This window comes from Chiloscyllium plagiosum, unplaced genomic scaffold, assembly GCF_037043375.1.
Source record: "Chiloscyllium plagiosum isolate Xiang-an unplaced genomic scaffold, Cpla_swu_hap1 HiC_scaffold_47, whole genome shotgun sequence".
NCBI lineage: Eukaryota > Metazoa > Chordata > Chondrichthyes > Orectolobiformes > Hemiscylliidae > Chiloscyllium > Chiloscyllium plagiosum.
This window is the reverse complement of record NW_028270185.1, coordinates 23,749,112-23,771,286: the sequence shown is the minus strand read 5'-3', so window position 1 is coordinate 23,771,286 and position 22,175 is coordinate 23,749,112. Positions and strand designations below refer to the sequence as shown.

Below are 22,175 nucleotides of genomic sequence, written 5' to 3'. Positions count from 1 at the left end.
CCCGCCGAAGCGAAACCCACCCATACCCCTACATTTACCCCTTACTTAACACTACGGGCAATTTAGCATGGCCAATTCACCTGACCCTGCACATCTTTTTTTTGGACTGTGGGAGGAAACTGGAGCACCCGGAGGAAACCCACGCAGACACGGGGAGAACGTGCAAACTCCACACAGTCAGTCGCCTGAGGCGGGAATTGAACCCGGGTCTCAGGCGCTGTGAGGCAGCAGTGCTAACCACTGTGCCACCGTGCCGCCCATCGATTCAAAAGAGTCCAGTGATCCACTTATAAAGACAAGTGAAGCTAAACCAGTGTGATTCCTGCACTGTGTTTTAGGTTTATGTTTCCTAGAGAGGGATAGTCATCAGTACAAGGAGAGAGTCGAAGCAGTATCAATACCACAACAAACGTATGGCTTTCATGCAGGTTAACTTCCAATGATTGCCATTTAACTCTGAACCTAAGCCAAGTCCATACAGGCCTTCAGTTCAGTGGATTCATTCCAAGCTATGAAACACAGTCGGCTTCTCCCACAGAACCAATTCAGTGAACTGTGTTTCTGTCTGGGATCAGTGGTGTTCCACAGGGATTGGTGCTGGGATCCCTGTTGCTTGTACTGTCCATAATAAACCTGGAGGAGAATTTAGGTGGCCCGATTAGTTTGCAGATGACACAGACATTAGGGGAGCTGTTGATAGTGAGGAGGATTGCCAAAGCATACAGCAAGATATAGACAGGCTGGAGACCTGAGCAGAGAAACGGCAGCTAGAGTTTAATCCGGACAAATGTGGGGTGATGCATTTTGGAAGACCTAATGCAGGACGGAAGTACATAGTAAATACAAAAGAGAAATACAGCACAGGAACAGGCGCTTCGACCCTCCAAGCCTATGCCAATCATCATGCCCTAACTAAACTCAAAAACAACCTTCTGCCCTTATTCGGTGGGCATCCCTCTATTTGCTCCTTATTCATGTAACCATTCAGATGCCACTTAAAAGTCACCATTGTGCTTGCTTCCACCAGCTCTTCCGACAGTGTGTTCCAGGTTCCGACCATTCTCTGTGTGAAAAACAACCTTCGCACATCTCCCTCAAACTTGCCCCCTCTCATCTTGAACCTGTACCACCTTGTAATTGAAACTTCAACCCTGGGAAAAAGCCTCTGACTCTCCGCCCTATCTATGCCTCTTATAATTGTGCAGACCTTTATCAGGTCTCCTCTAAGCTGCCATCTTTCCAGTGAAAACAATCCTAGTCTTTTTAACCTTTCCTCACAGCCATTGCCCTCGAGACCAGGCAACATCTTGGTGAATCTTCACTGCACTCTCTCCAAAGTTTCCACGTCCTTCTGGTAACGTGGCAATGAAAACTGCACACAATACTCCAAATGAGGCCTAACAAGGGTTTTACATCGCTGCAGCATGGTTTGCCAACTCTTGTACTCCAAGCCTGGCCAATGAAGGCAAGCATGCCGTATGCCTTCTACTCACCTTGGCCACCTGTGTTGCCACTTTTCGGGAACTGTGGACCCGCATGCACAGATCCATCTGGCAAAGCTCTTCATAGCATCAACATACAGAGGGATCTGGCCATGCATGTCCATAATTCCATGAAAGTGGCAACTAAAGTGGATAAGGTGGTCAAGAAGGTATATTGCCTTCATTGGTCCGGGCATAGATTTTAAAGTTTGTGCGAAGATTTGTAGCTCGGGTGCTCAGACCCATAGTATCACTCAGACCCATAGTATAACTACCAGGGACACCATCACACAAACTGGCCAAAGAACTACAACAGAAACTGAAACACCTGGTCAGCAGATCCAAACACTCTATACAATCAACACAGGAATTCTTGGACATCATCAGAAATATACACATAGACAAAGAAGAAACCATGATATCATTCGACGTGACGGCACTGTTCACTTTGATTGACAAAACCCTAGCCAGAGAAACAATAGCCAACCTACTGGACATACAGAACAGAAAACAGGACATTGAACCCATCAACAAAGACGGCATACTTAAACTACTGGACTTGTGCCTCACAACACACTTCACATTCAACAACCAGATATACGAACAAATCAACGGAACACCCATGGGATCACCAATCTCGGGACTCATAGCAGAGGCAGTTATGCAAAGGTTAGAACAAACAGTCCTACCACAAATTCAACCCAAACTCTGGGTCAGATATGTCGATGACACGTTTGTAATCATTAAAAACACGGAAATAGAAAAAACATACCGTATCATCAACGCCACACTCACAGGAATCCGATTCACGAGAGAAGAAGAAAAGGATAGCCAACTCCCATTCCTAGACGTGATGGTACAGAGAACACCGAACGGAGAATTCACCACAAAGGTACACAGGAAAGCCACACACACAGACCAAGTCCTAAACTATGAAAGTAACCACCCCAACACACACAAACGAAGCTGCATCAGGACACTATTCAAAAGAGCCACAATACACTGCAGTACACCAGAACTGCAAAAAGAAGAAGAGGAACACCTATATAAGGTATTCACCAAAAACGGATACCCGCGCAACTTCATCAGCATATGCCTAAGAGAAAGACCACGGAACGAGGACATACCACAACCAAAAGGACTAGCCACACTACCATACATCAGGAGCATCTCAGAACTGACAGCCAGACTACTGCGACCCCTCGGACTCATAACGGCACACAAACCAACAGCCACGCTCAGACAACAACTCACTAGAACGAAAGACCCGATACCCAACATGAGCAAAACTAATGTAGTGTACAAAATACCATGCAAGGACTGCACAAAACACTATTTAGGACAAACAGGAAGACAGCTAACAATCCGCATACATGAATATCAACTAGCCACGAAACGACACGACCAGCTATCCTTAGTAGCCACACACGCAGACAACAAGCAACATGAATTCGACTGGGACAACACTACTATCATAGGGCAAGCCAGACAGAGAACAGCCAGGGAATTCCTAGAGACATGGCATTCATCCACAAACTCCATCAACAAACACATCGACCTGGACCCAATATACCAACCACTACAGCGGACAGCTGAAACTGACAACCGGAAGCGGCAGGGACAGACCACTATAAACACCGGAGGAAACATCAAAGAAGTGCTTCGCAGGAGGCTCCCAAGCACTGATGATGTCGCCTAGCCAGGGGACGAAACGTTTGCAACAAAAACCTCCAGCTCGGCGAACAGAACCACAGCATAGATTTTAAAAATTGACAAGTCATGTTACAGTGCAAGAAACTACAGAAAGTTATGAACACAGCCCAGTCTATTTCAAAGCCAACCTTCCATCCACTGACCCCATTTACATTTCTTGCTGCGGCAGGAACATTATCAAAGACCCCTCCACCCCGATTATAATCTCTTCCAATTCCGTCAGGCGGAAGATACAAAAGTTTAAATGTATGTGTCAACAAATTCAAAAACAGCTTCTTCTCTGCTGTTATTAAACTCCTAAATGGACCGTTCAAATTTTACATTTAATGTTGATCTTGGTCTTTGTGCACCTTCCCTGCAGCTGTAACAGTGTATTATTCATTCTGTTGTATTACCCTAATACTCTATGTAAGATATGATCTGCCTGTACAGCATGCAAAACAAAACTTTTCACTGTACCTAGGTACATGTGACAATAATAAATCAAATCAAAATTACTTACAATGTGAAACAGGCCCCTCGGCCCAACAAGTCCACACTGACCCTCCGAAGAGCAACCCACCCAGACCCATTCCCTACATTTGCCCCTTCACCTAACACTACGGGCAATTTAGCATGGCCAGTTCACCTAACCTGCACATTTTTGGACTGTGGGAGGAAACCGGAGCACCCGGAGGAAACCCACACAGACACAGGGAGAATGTGCAAACTCCACACAGACAGTTGCCTGAGGCAGGAATTGAACCCAAATCTCTGGCACTATAAGGCAGCAGTGCTAACCACTGTGCCACCGTGCTGCAGTATGGAACTTTAGTTAGGCCACATTTGGAATATTATCTGCAGGTTCTGGTTGTCACATGACTAGAAGGAAGTGTAGGCTTTGAAGGTGGTGGAGGAGACGGATACAATAGCAATATTCAAGAGGCATCTCGACAGATATATGAATAGGCAAGGAAGAGAGGGATACAGATTGCGCAGAGGCAAAGATTTTTAGTTTGGAAAGGGATCATCTGTTAACAAAGTCCTAGTATGCCAAAGGCATGTGCCTGTAACTCTGAAGATGGATGAGGGAGATCCAGTAGATGTAGTGTACCTGGACTTTCAGAAAGCTTTTGATAAAGTCCCACATAGGAGGTAGTGAGCAAAATTAGGGCGCATGGTATTGGGGGCAAAGTGCTAGCTTGGATTGAAAGGTGGTTGGCTGATAGGAAACACAGAGTAGTGATAAATGGCTCCATTTCAGAATGGCAGGCAGTGACCAGTGGGGTACCGCAGATATCAGTACTGGGACCGCAGTTTTTTACAATATATGTTAATCATATGGAAGATGGTATTAGTAATAACATTAGCAAATTTGCTGATGATGCTAAGCTGGGTGGCAGGGTGAAATGTGATGAGGATGTTAGGAGATTACAGGGTGACCTGGACAAGTTAGGTGAGTGGTCAGATGCATGGCAGATGCAGTTTAATGTGGATAAATGTATGGTTATACACTTTGGTGGCAAGAACAGGAAGGCAGATTACTACCTCAATGGAATCAATTTAGGTAAAGGGGCAGTACAGAGAGATCTGGGTGTTCATGTACACCAGTCAATGAAGGTAAGCATGCAGGTACAGCAGGTAGTGAAGAAGGCTAATAGCATGCTGGCCTTCATAACAAGAGGGATTGAGTATAGAAGCAAAGAGGTTCTTCTGCAGCTGTACAGGGCTGTGGTGAGACCACACCTGGAGTACTGTGTGCAGTTCTGGTCTCCAATTTTGAGGAAAGACATTCTGGCTATTGAGGGAGTGCAACATAGGTTCACGAGGTCAATTCCTGGAATGGCAGGATTACCTTACACTGAAAGACTGGAGCGATTGTATACCCTTGAGTTTAGAAGACCGAGAGGGGATCTGATTGAGACATATAAGATCATTAAAGGATTGGACACTCTGGAGGCAGGAAACATGTTTCCACTGATGGGTGAGTGCCGAACCAGAGGACACAGCTTAAAAATACGGGGTAGACCATTTAGGACAGAGCTCAGGAGAAACTTCTTCACCCAGAGAGTGGTGGCTGTGTAGAATGCTCTGCCCCAGAGGGCAGTGGAGGCCCTGTCTTTGGATTCATTTAAGAAAGAGTTGGATAGAGTTCTCAAGGATTGTGGAATCAAGGGTTATGGAGATAAGGCAGGAACAGGATACTGATTAAGGATGATCAGCCATGATCATATTGAATGGTGGTGCAGGCTCGAAGGGCAGAATGGCCTACTCCTGCACCTATTGTCTATTGTCTGTGCAATACTGTTCTTTGTTCTCTCTCCACAGATCCTGCCTGACCTGCTGGTTGCATCCTGACATTTCTGCATTTATTCCAAGTACGTTGGTTTCATCTTGCAATTCTCCAATGCAATTTAACTACTGGCAGCTCAGGTCATGAGAACATGTGTCTGAAAATAAATGAATATGACAAGGAATAATTATCTCATTAAAACTAAAAAAAAAACCCCACAGAATGGGCAGTGGATCAGGCAGCATCTACAAAGGAAATAAAAATAGAGTTAACATGTCAGATCTATCAGAACTGGGAAAGTTTGAGATATAATTAGTTTTGAACAGGTACTGCGTTAAAAGGGTCCGTGATAGAGTGGAAGATATTAAGAAATAGAAAATGTTGGCTTCAAGGCCAACGGAAATGGTGATGGGGAAAGCAAAGAAAGAAATGATGTTCCTGGAACAAACACACTGCAGTCTGAAGGGAAAAACATAAGAAAGGAAAAGGAAATAAATGTTGAGTTTACAGGCTGAAAATGATAAGCCTGGAATGCAGTTAGGAAAGATGAACTGTTCCTGAAGTTTAAGTTTTGCTTTACAGGAACTATACATCAGGCTGAGGTCAGAGACATCAATATGACAGCAGGGTGGAGAAGTCGAGTCACAGGTCACTGGAAGCTTCGGATCAGAATGGAGGCATTCTGCTGGGTGATCAGCCAAATGACAGTGCACCGTCTATTTAAGGAGACCACAAGTCCCAGAGTGGACTTAAGTGACTCCACCTAACTTTACACTGCATATTTGGATTGGGTAACAATATTCTACATATACCTCCACAAAACTAATATTGCTAGAGTCAGAAACTCTGCTGTAGTTCTTTCATGAGTTCAACAAGTCTACAAATTAAATTTACAAGGTCCCTCCCACCCTGCCACTACTACTGCAGTGTCAATATTCATTTTGCAATTAATTTCAGGCACAACATTCAAAATTAGGTAACTGTGGCACAGTGGCTTATCCAGGGCTAAATTCTGTCTCAATTTATTATTTTATCCTGACACCAATCATACAGACACTTGGTCTGCTTGGCCACTTTGCATTGTTGCTTGTTGATAGCCACGTTCAGTACCCATGGGGATGGCCTCAACTGGGAACTTGAGTTCACGTCACACTACAGGTGACCCCACTACACTATACACACACACACACACAGACACACCCACACACACTTTCACATGCACTCACACCCACAGGCACACACTCACTGTCTCTGCTGCACGCACACACATATAAGTTTATGGGGTGAATTTGTATTTGCAGAATTACATTTTATTTTGCTCAAAAACTGCATAAATCCATGTAAAATTTTGTGAGTTCCACTTTACAAATAGAACCGTTCTGAGTCAACATTGGGACACAGACCTTTAATGCATTGTCTAAACTGAGATGGCACCTATTGTTAGAAAAGCTGAAGCTATCTTGAGAATGTAACTTAAAAGGAGTTCTGGGATTTACATATTAAAGAACTGAAACCAGCAAATCCCATTCTAAAAGATGAAAGACTTCATCTAAATTTGCTTAATATTATCATTACAGCTCTATGACAGCAAAACCCTTTTGCTATAAATTCTGTGTCTTATGGTCCTGTTCCACACCATCTGATGAAGGGGCTGTGCCTCAAAAGCTAGTGCTTCCAAATAAACCAGTTGGGACTGTAACCTAGTGTTGTGTGTTTTTTGACTTTGCCCACCCTAGTCCAACACTGGCACCTCCAAATCCAAGAGTAAAAAGTATTTTTTTTAAAAAATACTCAAATTATTGTCCTTTTCACCGAGTCCACACTCGCTGGGCTTCAGAACACAAGGCCACACTGCCTCCATGTCCCAGCTTCCAGCCCAGGTCACATCTCCGAGGTTTATCTGGTCTCAGACTGCCTTCAGCTCCAGGCTCTGGCCTGGAATTCACCTCCAGGCCTTGTCTCCCAGGTCGGCCTGGGCTCAGACTGCCTCCAGCTCCAGGCTCCGGCCCGGGATTCGCCTCCAGGCCTTGTCTCCCAGGCCGACCTGGTCTCAGACTGCCTTCAGCTCCAGGCTGTGGCCTGGAATTCACCTCCAGACCTTGTCTCCCAGGCCGACCTGGTCTCTGACTGCCTCCAGCTCCAGGCTCCGGCCTGGGGTTCGACTCCACACCCTGTCTCCCAGGCCAACCTGGTCTCTGACTGCCTCCAGCTCCAGGCTCCGGCCTGGGGTTCGACTCCACACCCTGTCTCCCAGGCCAACCTGGTCTATGACTGCCTCCAGCTCCAGGCTCCGGCCTGGGGTTCGACTCCACACCCTGTCTCCCAGACCGGCCTGGTCTCAGACTACCTCCAGCTCCAGGCTCTGGCCTGGGGTTCAACTCCACACCCTGTCTCCCAGGCCAACCTGGTCTCTGACTGCCTCCAGCTCCAGGCTCCGGCCTGGGGTTCGACTCCACACCCTGTCTCCCAGACCGGCCTGGTCTCAGACTTGCCTCCATTCTTCAGTCCCTCCCAGCAAATTTAAGAAGTTAAAAATTGGGGATGGGGGGGAAGAAAAGCTGCAGAAGAGAGGAGAGACAAAAAGGAATAAGAACTGGTGAAGGAGAGGAGCCCTGGCTGGAGCATGCAACTTTGCCGACATTTATAATGATGTACGTCTGCTTGTGCTTTTCCTTCCAAAATAATTCACTGTTTTAGTGACGTTATAAATACAAGTACTTTCTACCAAGCCTGGATGAAAATCATGAGAAGAAACTGCATTCTGGTGTCCACCTTCCTTTCCTCCTATTGTGTCCCTTTCAGTATTGTGTCCCTTGACCAAATTAAAGATGCGCATTTCTAAAGCACCTTTTATGCCAGCAGGCAATTCCAAAGCACTATGCAGCCAATGAAGTATTTATAAGTGTAGTTACTATTGCTGTTGTAGGAAATACAACAAGTAATTTGTACACACCGAGGTTCCATACATACCAATGTCATAATATCCTGCTTTAGCTTTATTTTGTGAACTATAAAGATCAACGGGTATGCACCGGGAGACTTCCACGTAGTCTTCTTTGTCCAATCCTTTGTCTTAAGATGGAGAAAGTGAGGGCTGCAGATGCTGGAGATCAGAGTCAAGAGTGGGGTGCTGGAAAAGCACAGAAGGTCAGGCAGCATCTGAGGAGCAGGAAAATCGACATTTCGGGCATAAGCCCTTCATCAGGAATGAGGCTTGTGGGCCGGGGGGGCTGAGAAGTAAATGGGGGAGAGGTGCTGGGAGGATGGAAAAGGTGATGGATAAGTCAGGAGTGTGGTGCCGAATTGGAAGCTTGGGTCTGGGATAATGTGGGTGGGGAATCCATTTCTCATCTATCCACTCCACCCTCCTCTCCAACCTATCACCATAACCCCACCTTCATCTACCTAACGCACTCTCAGCTACCTTCCCCCCCAGCCACATGTCCCTCTCATTTATCTCTCAGCCCCAGTCCACACGCCTCATTCCTGATGAAGGTCTTATGCCAGAAACGTCGACTCTCCTGCTCCTTGGATGCTGCCTGACCGGCTGTGCTGTTCCAGCGCCACACTCTCAACTTTGTCTAAGATTTTTTAAGTCCACATGAGGGGGCAGCTTAACAAATGTGACTGAGCAGCACAGCATCCACACTGCACTGTGATGTCGATGTCAATTGCAAGGTCATGCCTTTACTCGTGAACCCGTGATATTTTGGCCCTGATGTCAAAGTGTGTCACCCACTGAACGAAAAAAATCCAGCAGCATCTTTTTTTAAATTATTTCGAGGGATGTGATCACCACTGGATTGGCCAGCAGTTATGGTCTATCTCACCTTCTTCTTGAGACAGCAGGGATGGGTGCCCCTTTCTTGAACTGCTGCAGTGTAGGTTTCTACTCCCCACCCCCCCACCCCCCTGGCAGCGTGAGGAAGGAAATTTCAGGTTTTGACCCTACGGCAATGAAGAAATACCAATACAGACCCAAGTCTGAATGATATGTGATTTGTTGGGGAAATGTATGAGTGGAGATAATCCAATTCCCTTCTCCATCTAGGTAGTCGAAGTCATGACTTCACATGATGGTGCTGCTATAATAATAGTGATTCATTTTAGTTTTAAAGCAAAGTGTTTTAAACATAGTAAGATTTAGCTGCAAGATGCACCTTGGTTTGTCTGTCTGATATATAAACGGTGTCCCAAAGAGCAGTGATCTAGAGAAATATGGGTACTTCTTGGAGATGGTACACACCACTGCCACAGCTGTTGGACAGAGTGAATGTTAAGGTGGTGAATGGGGTGCCAATTACGCAGGCTTCTATGTGCTAGATGGTGTCAAGTTTCTGGAATGTATTGTTGGAATTGTTCTCATCCGGGTGAGTGAAGACTATTCCAACACAGCCCTGCTCTGTGCCTTGTAGGTGGTGGACAGAATTTGACAAGTCAGGAGGGGAGTTCCTCACTGAAGAGATCCGAGCTTCTGACCAAACTGCCAACATGACAACTGCTCTTACAAAGCTCTTGGGTAATGTCAAGTCGAGTCAGTGCTGAAACTATCTCTCTTAACACCACAAGTCTCGAATTGGCTAAAGTAATCATTTGTTGTCTTAAGTCTGGATAAATATGATATACATCCGAGCAGAAATGACAGTGGTGATCAACATTTTGGAGATGATCATTACGTTTGATGAGGAAAGAACTTTCGTGAGTCTCAAAAGTCTCACTATCCAACTATACAGCCATTATAATGATAGTGATTCATTTTAGTTCTAAAGCAAAGTGTTTTAAATATAGTCAGATTTAGCTGCAAGATGCACCTTGGTTTGTCTGTCTGATATATAAATGGTATCCCAAAGAGCAGTGATCTAGGGAAGTATGGGTGTGGAAATGAGCCCCAAACTCATTGATACTGACTGCTCCACCCTGAGATTTAGACATCAAATGTCCCCCTAAGCGAAGAAGGAGACGAAGATTGACTGCATTCAAGAACAAATCAACGGTTATGGAAGATTTTAAGAACATGAAAGGTCACCAATGTATTTTGTTTTAAAAGTAAAAGTGCAGGCCTACCAGGAAAGCTCCAGCCAGAGACAGTTGTGAACATGCTGAAAGAGTTTTTAAAACATCTTTTATGATATCAAAACGTGTTACGGACAATGAAGCAGCTAAGTCCAGTCATTATGCTGTTGAAACCCTTGCATCTAACTGTATACAGCAAACTCCCATCCATAGCAATGCACTGATGAACATATCACAGAATCATTGCAGGGCAGAAGGAGGCCATTCATCCTATCATGGCTGTGCTGACCTTCACATAATTCGTCATACTGGTTGTAGGATGAATATTGGCCAGGCCACCAGGGCGAACTCTACTACCCCTCTTCAGTGTAGTGCCATAGGATCTTTCTATCCACCTGAGAGGACAGACAGGACATTAGTTTAATGTCTCACATGAAAGAAAGCACCGCAGCAACTCCTCAGTACCAGATTAGATTTTATATTCAGTCCCTTCGAGTGGGATATAAATTCACAAACTTTTGATTCTGAGGTAAGGATTGTCCTCTGAAACACAGCTGTGGCTCCTTATCTTAGCAGGTAATTCCTATCATATTTTTCACTTAGGGGATCAGCTGGAAGCAGGAAGAACAAACAGTGAGTGAGAACGTGAAGTGGAAATGAGTAAATCAACAGCGAGTAGATCAGAGTGACATTCTGTGTTAACCCCTCAAGCCAAATAGCACAACGAGTAACCAGGTGCATTGTTCTCCTGGTAAAACTGCGTATCAGTTCAGCTGACAACCCCACTGCCTTGCCCCACTCCTGCCCATGTTATTTTCCCACCTTAAGTGATTGCCTTACTCTTGTTGCGGTATGTTGAAGGGAGTGGAAAGTCCCCTGAAATACCATAAAGCAGAGTTGGCAACATCCAAAAGGTTAACCACTACTTAAAAAAAATCCAACCCATTTCAGTAGCTTGGAAACTACTTAAACTGTTGACGATCGTGTGCTAAGCTGTTAACTGGACATTCAGGTGGAAGGCAGAAGATGGTTCATTACCCAAGAAGTAAATTATCCAATTGTGTCGGACTATGACTCATCCCTAATCCCTAGAAAATAATCAAATCCAAATGCAAACCGAAAGTAAAGGGATTTTAGGCTCAGGCAGTTTTTGATCTGAATTTTTTTTATATCTAAATTAGATTTATATACTGCTGCCTTATTCAACTTTCCCAGTGCCTTATCTCCTGCAGCTGGATCTAGTACAGGAAAACAGGCGGAAGGCATCAGTTCTCTCATTTGATTAAGTTATGGTCAACCTGTTTCTTAACTCCATCTTTGGAACAGACTCTCTGTTGACTCAGGACTTGGTGCCAATCACGATAAGTCAGAGGAGCTGAATGACGTAATTTAGCCCATCAACTCTGCTCTGCTGTTCAATCATGGCTGATATGTTTCTCCACCCCATTCTCCTGCTTTCTCCTCATAACGTTTGATCCCTTTACTAATCAAGAACCTAACAATCTCTGTCTTAAGTGCACTCAGTGACTTGGCCTCCACAGCCTTCTGCGGCAGTGAGTTCCACAGATTCACCACCACTGCCTGAAGAACTCCCTCCTCATCTCAGTTCACGGTCATCCCTCCACTCTGAGGCTATGCCCTCAGGTTCCAGTGTCTCCTACTAATGGAAACACCATCTCCACATCCACTCTATTCAAACCTCTCAGTACAGCTCGCTCTGCTATAACGTGGGATTGGTTAACACAAATTCACTACGACGTCATTGGGGACACTGTCTTTAAAGCGCAAATCTTTAAAGTATGCACTGATTTAAACATGATTCCGGCCCCAATTAGTTTAAATGGTCTTGCTGCTACACGATTTTCTTATAACACGGGAGTCCATGAGAACGGAACTACCTAGTTATGACAGAATATTCTGTAACCTGTATGTGTACCCCTCGTTCTTCTAAATTCTATTAAGCACAGGCCCAGAGTCCTCAACTGCCCTTCACATGGCGAGCCATTCATCCCTGGGATCATTCTTGTAAACCTCCTCTGGACTCCGCCCCCAATATCAGCACATCCTTCCTTAGATACGGGGACCACAATTGTTCACAATAATCCAAATGCAGTCTGATCATAGTCTTATAGAGCCTGAGAGCTGTCCATTTCTGCTCTTGTATTCTTTCCCTCTTAAAATAAATGTTAAAAATTTGCCTTCCTAACTGCCAAATGAACTTGCATGTTAAACCTAAGGGAACTGTGAACTAGGACTCCCAAGTCCTTTTGTGCTTCAGATTACCAAAGCCTTTCCCAGTTTAGAAAATAGTCTTTTGAGTCTATTCCTCCTACCAAAGTGTATAACCTTACACTTTCCCACACAGTATTCCACCTGCAACTTCAGAGCCCAATCACTTCGGTGAACATTGGTTTTTGAAAGCACAGATATTCTCTCCCTTGGCTTTTCATTTAATATTTACCTCACCCTCTTGGTCATCAACACCAATCTAAGACTTGCATTTCCACAATGCCTCATTATCACTTCTTTCAGAACAATCTCAATCCATGCTTGACATGGAGGTTCCAGAGATAATGGTGAAAAGGACAATCTAGCTGATACCAATTTCAAGTACTTGCATGTCTATTTGCATTGTAGGACTGAGCATTCAAGGGAGCAATTATTCAAGATTTTTTTTACTGAAAAAGTGAGATTTCCACAAACGTAAAATCTAGGAAATATGATTTAAAATGGAGATAAAAGAAGGATCCACAGTAAAGTTAGATTTTAACCAAAATCTAACGTGAGTATTCCAGAGAAAAATACCCATAGTGTTTTGCACTCATCAGAAAAATTCATTAGAACGGTCAATCTAAAATGAAACAACAATTATACTGTTAGCGGAGACCGCTGATCGGTTAACAAGTGAACTCTAATCGTCAGAATCAAAAAGTGTGGTACTGGAAGAGCACAGCCAGTCAGGCAGCATCCGAGGAGAGGAAAGTCGATGTTTCGACTTAATGAGGAATGTGTGTTGATGTTTCAAGCATAAGTTCTTCATCAAGACTACCACATTTTTTGACTCTGATCTCCAGCATCTGCAGTCCTCACTTTCTTTCATCATCAGAAGCCTGGTTAAGGAGAATGTACCAATTAATGATGAATGATAATTAACTGCCAGACTTTGTTTACATTTCAAACCAAGGAGATTGGTCATGCCATTGTTCTGGGAAACGAACTAGTGAATGGCTGTCACTTGTTCTGTTCAGTTGAAAATCTATTTAGAATTAATTATCCATCCAGCGGAAGTTAATATTGTGGAGAAATGTAGGATAGAACTCAAGAGGCATTGAAAGGAATCAAAGTCCTTGAAGGATATTAGGAAGGAGCTCAAACAGGAAGTTAGGATGGCTAAAAGGGGCTATGAAATGTGCCTGGCCAGCAGGATTACAGAGAATCCGAAGGCCTTTTATATACAGAGAGTCGTACAAACCCTTTGGTCCAACTCATCCATGCTGACCTGATTTCCTAAATTAATGTAATCACATTTGCCAGCACTTGGCCCACATCCCTCTAAATCCTTCCTATTCAAATACCCATCCAGATGCCTTTCAAATGTTGTAATTGTACCAGCCTCCACCAGTTCCTCTGGCAGCTCATTCCATACAGGCACCACCTTCTGTGTGAAAATGTTGCCCCTTAGGTTTCTTTTAAATCTTTCCCCTCACACCCTAAACCTCTGCCCTCTTGTTCTGCACTCCCCAACCACAGGGAAAAGTCCTTGTCTGTTTACCCTATCCATGCCCCTTCATGATTTTGTAAACCTCTATAAGGTTACCCCTCAGCCTCTGAGGAGAAAGTGAGGACTGCAGATGCTGGAGATCAGAGCTTAAAATGTGTTGCAGGAAAAGCGCAGCAGGTCAGGCAGCATCCAAGGAGCAGGAGGATTGACGTTTCGGGCATAAACCTGAAGAAGGGCTTATACCCGAAACGTCGATTCTCCGGTTCCTTGGATGCTGCCTCAGCCTCTGACACTCCTGGGAAAACAGCTCCAGCCTGTTCAGCCTCTCCCTGTAGCTCAAATCCTCCAACCCTGGCAACTTCCTTGTAAATCTTTTCTGAACATTTTCAAATTTCACAACATCCTTCCTATAGCAGGGAGACCAGAATTGCACGCAATGTTCCAAAAGTGGCCTAACCAATGTCCTGTACAGCTGCAACATGATCTCCCAACTCCTGCAGGGGGAGGAACAGAGGAGATGACCTGGGGTGTAACCTGCAATCTTCTTCCTGACCTCTCCGCCCACACCCCACTCCGGCCTATCACCCTCACCTTGACCTCCTTCCACCTATCGCATTTACAACGCCCCTCCCCCAAGTCCCTCCTCCCTACCTTTTATCTTAGCCTGCTGGACACACTTTCCTCATTCCTGAAGAAGGGCTTATGCCTGAAACGTCGATTCTCCTGTTCCTTGGATGCTGCCTGACCTGCTGCGCTTTTCCAGCAACACATTTTCAGCTCCCAACTCCCGTACTCAATACTCTGACCAATAAATGAGAAGAAGGATATTCAGTCTATTATGTTCATACCAGCCCTCAACAATAGCAATTCAGCTAATGTCATTTTCCTTTCTTTTCACTATTCTCTCTTGTTGAACATTGTCATTGCCTGGCCCTTGATGGTATGAGTGTTACTTATCACTTATCAGCCCAAGTGTGGATGGTGTCTAGGTCTGACTGCATCTGGGCCAGGACTGGGCTAATTTCTGAGGAATCACTAATTTTGCTGAACGTTGTGCAATCATCAATGAATCTCCCAACATCAGACCTTAAAGTGGTCACCGAAGAAGCCGCTGAAGATAGTTGAACCTCTACCAAAGCTCCTGTCAACCTTCCTTCCTCCAAGGTAAACAATCTCAACCCTCCGATGTACTGGAGTTGGTGGAACTCCTAAAGGTTTGATCCTGAAGACAAGTACTGCCATACGAAATGCAAAACACACTTGCTGTTAGCCACCACCCTAAATTTCAAAACCCAACTCAGGAACTAAGAATGAAAGCAGGAAATTTCACTGGGTTGGGTTGGTCTGCAGATCTTTACATTGGGATAAAGTGAGGACTGCAAATGTTGGAGATCAGAGTCAAAAACTGTGGCGCTGGAAAAGCACAATCGGTCAGGCAGCATCCGAGGACTAGGAGAGTCGATGTTTCAGGCATAAGCTCTTCATCGGGAATTAGGTTAGAGATCCAAGGGAACTGAGAGGTAAATAGAAGGGAGGTGGAGCTGGGGGTATGATAGCTAGGAATGCAATAGGTAGATGAAGGTAGGGGGTGATAGTGATAGGTCGGAGAGGAGGGTGGAGCGGATAGGTGGGAAGGAAGATGGACAGGTAGGACAATACAAGAGAATGGTGCTGAGTTGGAAGGTTGAATCTGGGATAAGGTGGGGGGAGGGGAGATGAGGAAACTGGTGAAATTAACATTGATTCCATGTGGTTGGAGGGTCCCAAGGTGGAAGATGAGGTATTCTTCCTCCAGTCATCGGGTAGCTTGGATATGGCAATGGAGGAGGCCCAGGACTCGCAGGTCTTTGGCAGAGAGGGAGGGAGAGTTGAAGTGATCAGCATTGGCAGACAGGGCTCACTGGCAGAGGTCTCATGCTCTGCCCTCATTTTGAACAGATTCAGTTTTCGCTAGTAGGTAGAAAGGAAGGGGGCATGACTCACACTGGTGAGTCTGAATTCAGCAGGGCCACTTGAAAGTCACTAGGAGATAGTGAGGACTGTAGATGCTGGAGATCAGAGTCGAAGAGTGTGGTGCTGGAAAAGCACAGCCGGTCAGGCAGCATCCGAGGAGCGTAAGCTCTTCATCAGGAAAGGGAGTTTATGCTTGAAACATCGACTCTCCTCTCCTCGGATGCTGCCTGATCGGCTGTGCTTTTCCACACTCTTCGACATTTGAAATTCACATCAAGTTCAAACAGCTCTTACAATTGATGATATTGGTGGGATACAGACAGCTTATGTGGATGCTGAGTTCCTACGTGGGTTTGTAGACAGACAGTGTATAAAATGCCACCCGACAGCTCTTTGTGTTAATGCACCAGGAATGTAGCTAGTGTCTCAAGACAAGAGAACTAAGGAGAGTACCAAAGGTGATGGTGTTCGTCCATTTGCAACAGAAGAGTTAAATTCAGTGGAACTTCTACTTTAAAACCATTAAACCTCAGAAGTTTTTTTGCAGAGAAAATACTTCATGAATTTTACAGCATCAAAGGAAGTCAGTTGTTTTGAATACCGACTGCTGATGAGAGCAGTTGAAAACCGATCCTGCTATCCTGCTCCACCTCCCTCTGCTTTGAAAAGTGTGGCCCTTAAAATATACCACAGGCTCCTCCTCAACAAAATATGCCACGCTCCAACAACCTTCCTTGGAAAGTAATTTTCCCTTCACCTTTTCCCCTCATCCTTGATCACAAACTTAAATTGATGACTTGTCATCATTGATTCCCCAAGCGGTGTACATAGTTTCTTCCACTGGAATCGAGACTTATTCAGATTCCAGATGAAAAACGGAGACAGAGTCAAACAGACAAAGAAAGAGAGAGAGATACTTCGAAAGACAGTTATAATCATTCTTACAGCGGATTTTGACACATTAAGATATCACGGATAGGGGTGGCATGGTGGCTCTGTGGTTAGCACTGCAGCCTCACAGCACCAGAGACCCGGGTTCAATTCCCACCTTGGGTGACTGTCTGTGTGGAGTTTCCTCCCACAATCCAAAGATATGTAGGACAGGTAAATTGGCTATGCCAAAATGCCCATAGTGTTAGGTGCATTAGTCAGGGGTAAATATAGGGTAGGGGAATGAGTCTGGGTGGATTACTCTTCAGAGGGTCGGTGTGGACTTGTTGGGCCTGTTTCCATACTGTAGGGAATCAAATTGTCACATTCTGTTTGCTCTACCACTGTAGATTTTATTTCCCTCAAGTTTTCCATTGCAGTTCATTTTGGAATTCAACGTTTGGGCAAATCATCCACTATGACTTCCATTTTCCCTGTAAACTGAAACTGGACAAATGTCTGAATGAACTTTGTGGAAGTGAGAGCCAAAGTCAACACCAAGACAGAGGTCAGAGGTCGAGGTGGTGGAGCCAAAGAGGTGGAATTTAAAGAAAGTGGAAAGAGATGGTCCCCAGATGGTGATGGTAGGGAGAGGTCAAGGTGTAAACTTTCATCTCTGGAGTCACAAGCTCTGAGGTCAGAGTGCACCTTGCTGAGACATGATTTGACACTTAAATTAGGATTTACGAACCTCCTAAAACATTCACAAATAGAAGGCACATTCTCAAAATTGGGAGGGAAAAGGTGATGAGTCAAAAAGTGTGGTGTTGGAAAAGCACCGCAGGTCAGGCAGCATCCGAGGAACAGGAGAGTCAGCGTTTCAGGCATAACCCCTTCATCAGGAATGTTGAGATGAGCAGAGCTAGCCAAGAGCTCAGTCAAAAAAATCCGTTTGGAGGAAGAGCGGAAAGTGGAACAGTTCAGGGCTGAGATTCGAGAGAGTGGCACTGACGCAATTTGAAGCTGAAAATTGGGTAGAAGGAAGTGGGGGAAAGCAAAGGAGTCTGAGGTCAGATGTGGAATGCCTGGATACAAATCGGGAGAGTGACAGTTATACTGCAGAGCAAACTCTTGTATGTTGTATAATTTAAAATCTGAGGCACATTGATATAAACAGTGGAGAGAAAGAGAGACAGAGACAGAACTCTAGGACACCAGAAACCACTTGGTGCTGAAGGAGTTCTCAAAATGTAAACTCAAACTTTTTTCCATTTGTCACAAAGTTGTTGGCTAGATCAGAATTTATTCTCCATTCCTAATTGCCAGAGAGTACTTTAGAGTCAATCATGTTTGCGTAGGTCTGGCATCACATGGAGACCAGACAAGGTGAGTATGGCAGATATCCTTCCTAGAAGGACATGAGTGATCCAGATGTGTTTTTACAGTTCTTGTCTGTGGCTACATGGTCACCATAAGGTCAACTTTCACTTGAATTCAAATTTCACCATCTGCCATGGTGAGACTTGAACTCTTATCCCCAGAACATTGGCCTGCAGCTGTGGATAATTAGCGCAGTGACGATATCACTATACCACCACCACCATCCATTAACCTAATTCCAAATTCCTAGCCCTGAGTCTCCAAATCCCATCACACGCTGAAATGGCTGATAAATGAGATTTGCACAAATTTCCATTTTTAGAACTGGGTTTGATCACATCCAACGCCACAGCTTCAATCTGTTTTCAATTGCATTTATGAATCTTGATGAGTCCCAGGATGAAAGCTTTGTGCAGTTTATTTAGTTTCAAGGCTCATGCTTAACCACGAACCCATTTCAGGAGCCAAGCCACAACATGGTGATGTGGAAAATGACACACAGCATCATCCAGGTCCTGAAGTGCCGAGCTTCCCAGTGAACTGCGATGAAATTACCCTCAGTCAGGCCAAGAATGAACAATTAAAAGGTACAACATCTCCAAAATAAAGAGGTGTGGTTGATAACTGACGGTGTCTGCTGTCATTCAGACTGCTCTGGGTGCCAAATGAGCCCTGGATTTCTTCATTTAGCAGACTTCTTTATGAAAAAGATGAATCAAGGAAAACTGGCAAAGAAATGGGAAAAAGCAATGGGGCAGCGAGTGGTGTAATGTCTGGGTATTCAGGGACATGCCTTACTTCATTCAAGAGTTCAGTATGCAGAGTTATTAGCTCTGTTTCTTTCTCCACAGATGCTGCCAGATTTTGCTTTTACTTCATTCAAAGATACAAGAAACACTGCAGCTCAGGTCACGGTTTCAGCTGCTTATTAGAATACCTTCTCCATCAATGGGACCGCTCATTTTTAACTTCCCAAACCAGAAGCGCAGCTCCCTCTCCAGTCCTCTGCCTCTCTCTAACTATGTGCATTTAAAGCACAGAACTAGGCCTTTCAGCCTCTTGGTCTGTGTCCGTGTTTGTGCAGCACTCGAAAATCTATCCATGATACCTCATTAAACTAGCTCAGCATTTCCTTCTATCCCACAAAGCAAGGTGGGGCTTGGAGCTGTGAGGAGAATGTAACAACACTGCAAAGGGATTTGGAGAGGCTAAGTGAGCGGGCAAAAATGTGTCAGTTGGAATACAATGTGGAGACGTGTGAGCTTGTCCACTTTGGCAGGAGAAACAGACAATGTTTTTAATGGTGAGAGGCTGAGAAATATTGAACTTCAAAGGGTCTTAGAGTCAAAGAGTCAGAGAAATAAAGAGCACGGAAACAGACATTTTTGTCCAACTTATCCATGCTGACCGGATATCAAAAATAAATCTAGTCCCATTTGCCAGCGCTTGGCCCATATCCCTCCAAACCCTTCCCATTTATCTACTTATTCAGCTGCCTTTTATATGCTGTAATTGTACCAGCTTCCATCACTTCCTCTGGCAGCTCATTCCATACATGCACCACCCTCTACATGAAAAAGTTGCCCCTTAGGTCCCTTTTAAATCTTTCCCATCTTACCTTAAACCTATGCTGTCTAGTTTTGGACTCCCAAATGCTTGAGAAAAGACCTTGTCTATTCATCCCATCCGTGCCCCTCATGATTTTATAAACATCTGTAAGGTCTTGTCTTCATGTAAAACCAAAAGTTGATACTCAGGTACCACAGACAGTTGAGAAGGCAAATGGTTAGTTGGCCTTTACTGTAAGAGGATTTTTGTTGTGGAGTAAAGATATCTTACTCCAATTATATAGAACCATGGTGAGAACACACCTGGAGTATGTTGTGCAGTTTGGTCTCCTCACTTATGGAAAGATATAATTCCTTTCAGGGAGTGCATAGAACTTTCACCAAATTCCTGGGATAGAATGATTGTCCTAAGCTTGAACAGACTGGGTCTTCATCCCCTGAAGTTTTGAAGAATCAGAGGTGGTCTCATTCAAACACACTAAATTCTTCCAGGGTTTCGACAAGGTGATTGCAGGAAGGAGGCGTTCCTTCTCCCGTGGGGAAATGGACAGGAGCATAGTCTCAGAATAAAGGGCAGACCATTTAGAGCTGAGATGAGGAGGAAATTCTTCTCTCTGAGTTTCCACAGCCCCCTGTCATTGAGAGAGCTTTCTAGACATTAAAAACAGGATACAGGGATAGTGCAAGAAAATGATATTGAAGTAATACAACCATGTTCTTATTTATTGATAGAGTTGATTGAATGGCCTCATTCTCATGAACTGATCCAGATTCCCCAGCTTTGTAACAAAAACAAATCTCTTTGTTTATGCCCCAGTAAATCATTTCTTGCAAGGGTGGCATGGTCGCTCAGTGCTTAGCCAGGGACCCAGACTCAATCCCAGCCTTGGGCGATTGTCTGTGTGGAGTTTGCACATTCTCCCCGTGTCTGTGTGGGTTTCCTCTGGTTTCCTCCCACAGTCCAACGATGTGCAGCTTAGGTTGAATTGGCCATGCTAAATTACCCATAGTATTCAGGGATGTGTAGGTTAGGTGCATTAGTCAGGGTAAATGTAAGGGAATGGGTTTGGGTGGGTTACTCTTCGGAGGGTCAGTGTGGACTTGTTGGGCCGAAGGGCCTGTTTCCACACTGTAGGGATTCTAATTTTATTACCAAACTGCAGCATGCCCAAGAGAGGAATTTTCTGGAGGTTTGACAACCCTCAGGGGACAATATATTTCTAGTGACAAGACCATAGGTGTAACAAATGTGAATGGTTAGTTACATACTCTCTAATTCTTCCTGCTGTTGCATTAACCTTCAAGGTCCACGTCTGGCAGAGATTTTTGGAAGCGGAGGTCAAGGCACATACCTTCTGAGCAAACACGTGGCCGTGCACACCAGAGGGAACATCGATTGTTAGGTACATACAGCTGGAGGATGCTCATTGCATAGTTACTTTAGCAGGTATAAAAAGATACCCATCAAGATGCCCATCGAGAGGGAGTACATAGTAGGAGAAAGTGAGGACTGCAGATGCTACAGATATTCAGAGTCGAGAGTGTGGTGTTGGAAAAGCACAGCAGATCAGGCAGCATCCGAGGAGCAGGAGAATCAATGCTTCGGGCATAAGCCCTTCAACAGAAATGAGCCTCATTCTGATGAAGGATTTATGCCTGAAATGTCGATTCTCCTGCTCTTCAGATGCTGCCTGACCTGCTGTGTTTACCCAGCACCACACTCTCGAAGGGAGTACATAGTAGTCATAGAATCATAGATTTACAACACAGAGAAAGGGCCTTTAGCCATTGTGTCAATGTTGGTCAAAAAGAACCATCTACCTATTTGAATCCCATTTTCCAGTGCTTGACTAGGAATCTTGTTTGCCTTGACATTACAAGTGCAATCTTCTTCTGCCTTTATCGCCCATACAGGCAGTGAGTCCCAGATTCCTACCACCTTCTGGATGAAAAAGATTTTCCTATATCTCCTCCAAACGTTCTGCCTTATCTTATCCACCGCAGGGGAAAATTTTTCTTGTCTACCAAATCACTTTTCTTTTCTGACAGAGGGTGGTAAGTGCCAGAGGAGGAGGGTGGAGGCAGATATAATAACTACATTTAAGAGACATTTTGACACAAATATGAATAGGCAGGAAACAGAGGTGAATGGACCATCTAGGCAAAAGGTTTTTTGTTTCAAAAGGCAGAGTCTTGGTGGGCCT

General features: G+C 44.6%; 1 protein-coding gene and 1 long non-coding RNA gene across 3 annotated transcripts in view; one reads left to right on the top strand and one right to left on the bottom strand.

The window, feature by feature from the left end:
- Positions 1-6,939, top strand: part of LOC148136013 (uncharacterized) — a 46,160-nt gene extending 39,221 nt beyond the window's left edge. For both annotated transcript variants that reach the window (XR_015754760.1, XR_015754759.1), the window contains exons 2-3: positions 5,502-5,551; positions 6,049-6,939. This is a non-coding gene — a long non-coding RNA (uncharacterized LOC148136013). The remainder of the gene's footprint in view (positions 1-5,501; positions 5,552-6,048) is intronic.
- Positions 1-22,175, bottom strand: part of axl (AXL receptor tyrosine kinase) — a 218,986-nt gene that overhangs the window by 185,089 nt on the left and 11,722 nt on the right. The gene's annotated exons all lie outside the window — the stretch shown is intronic.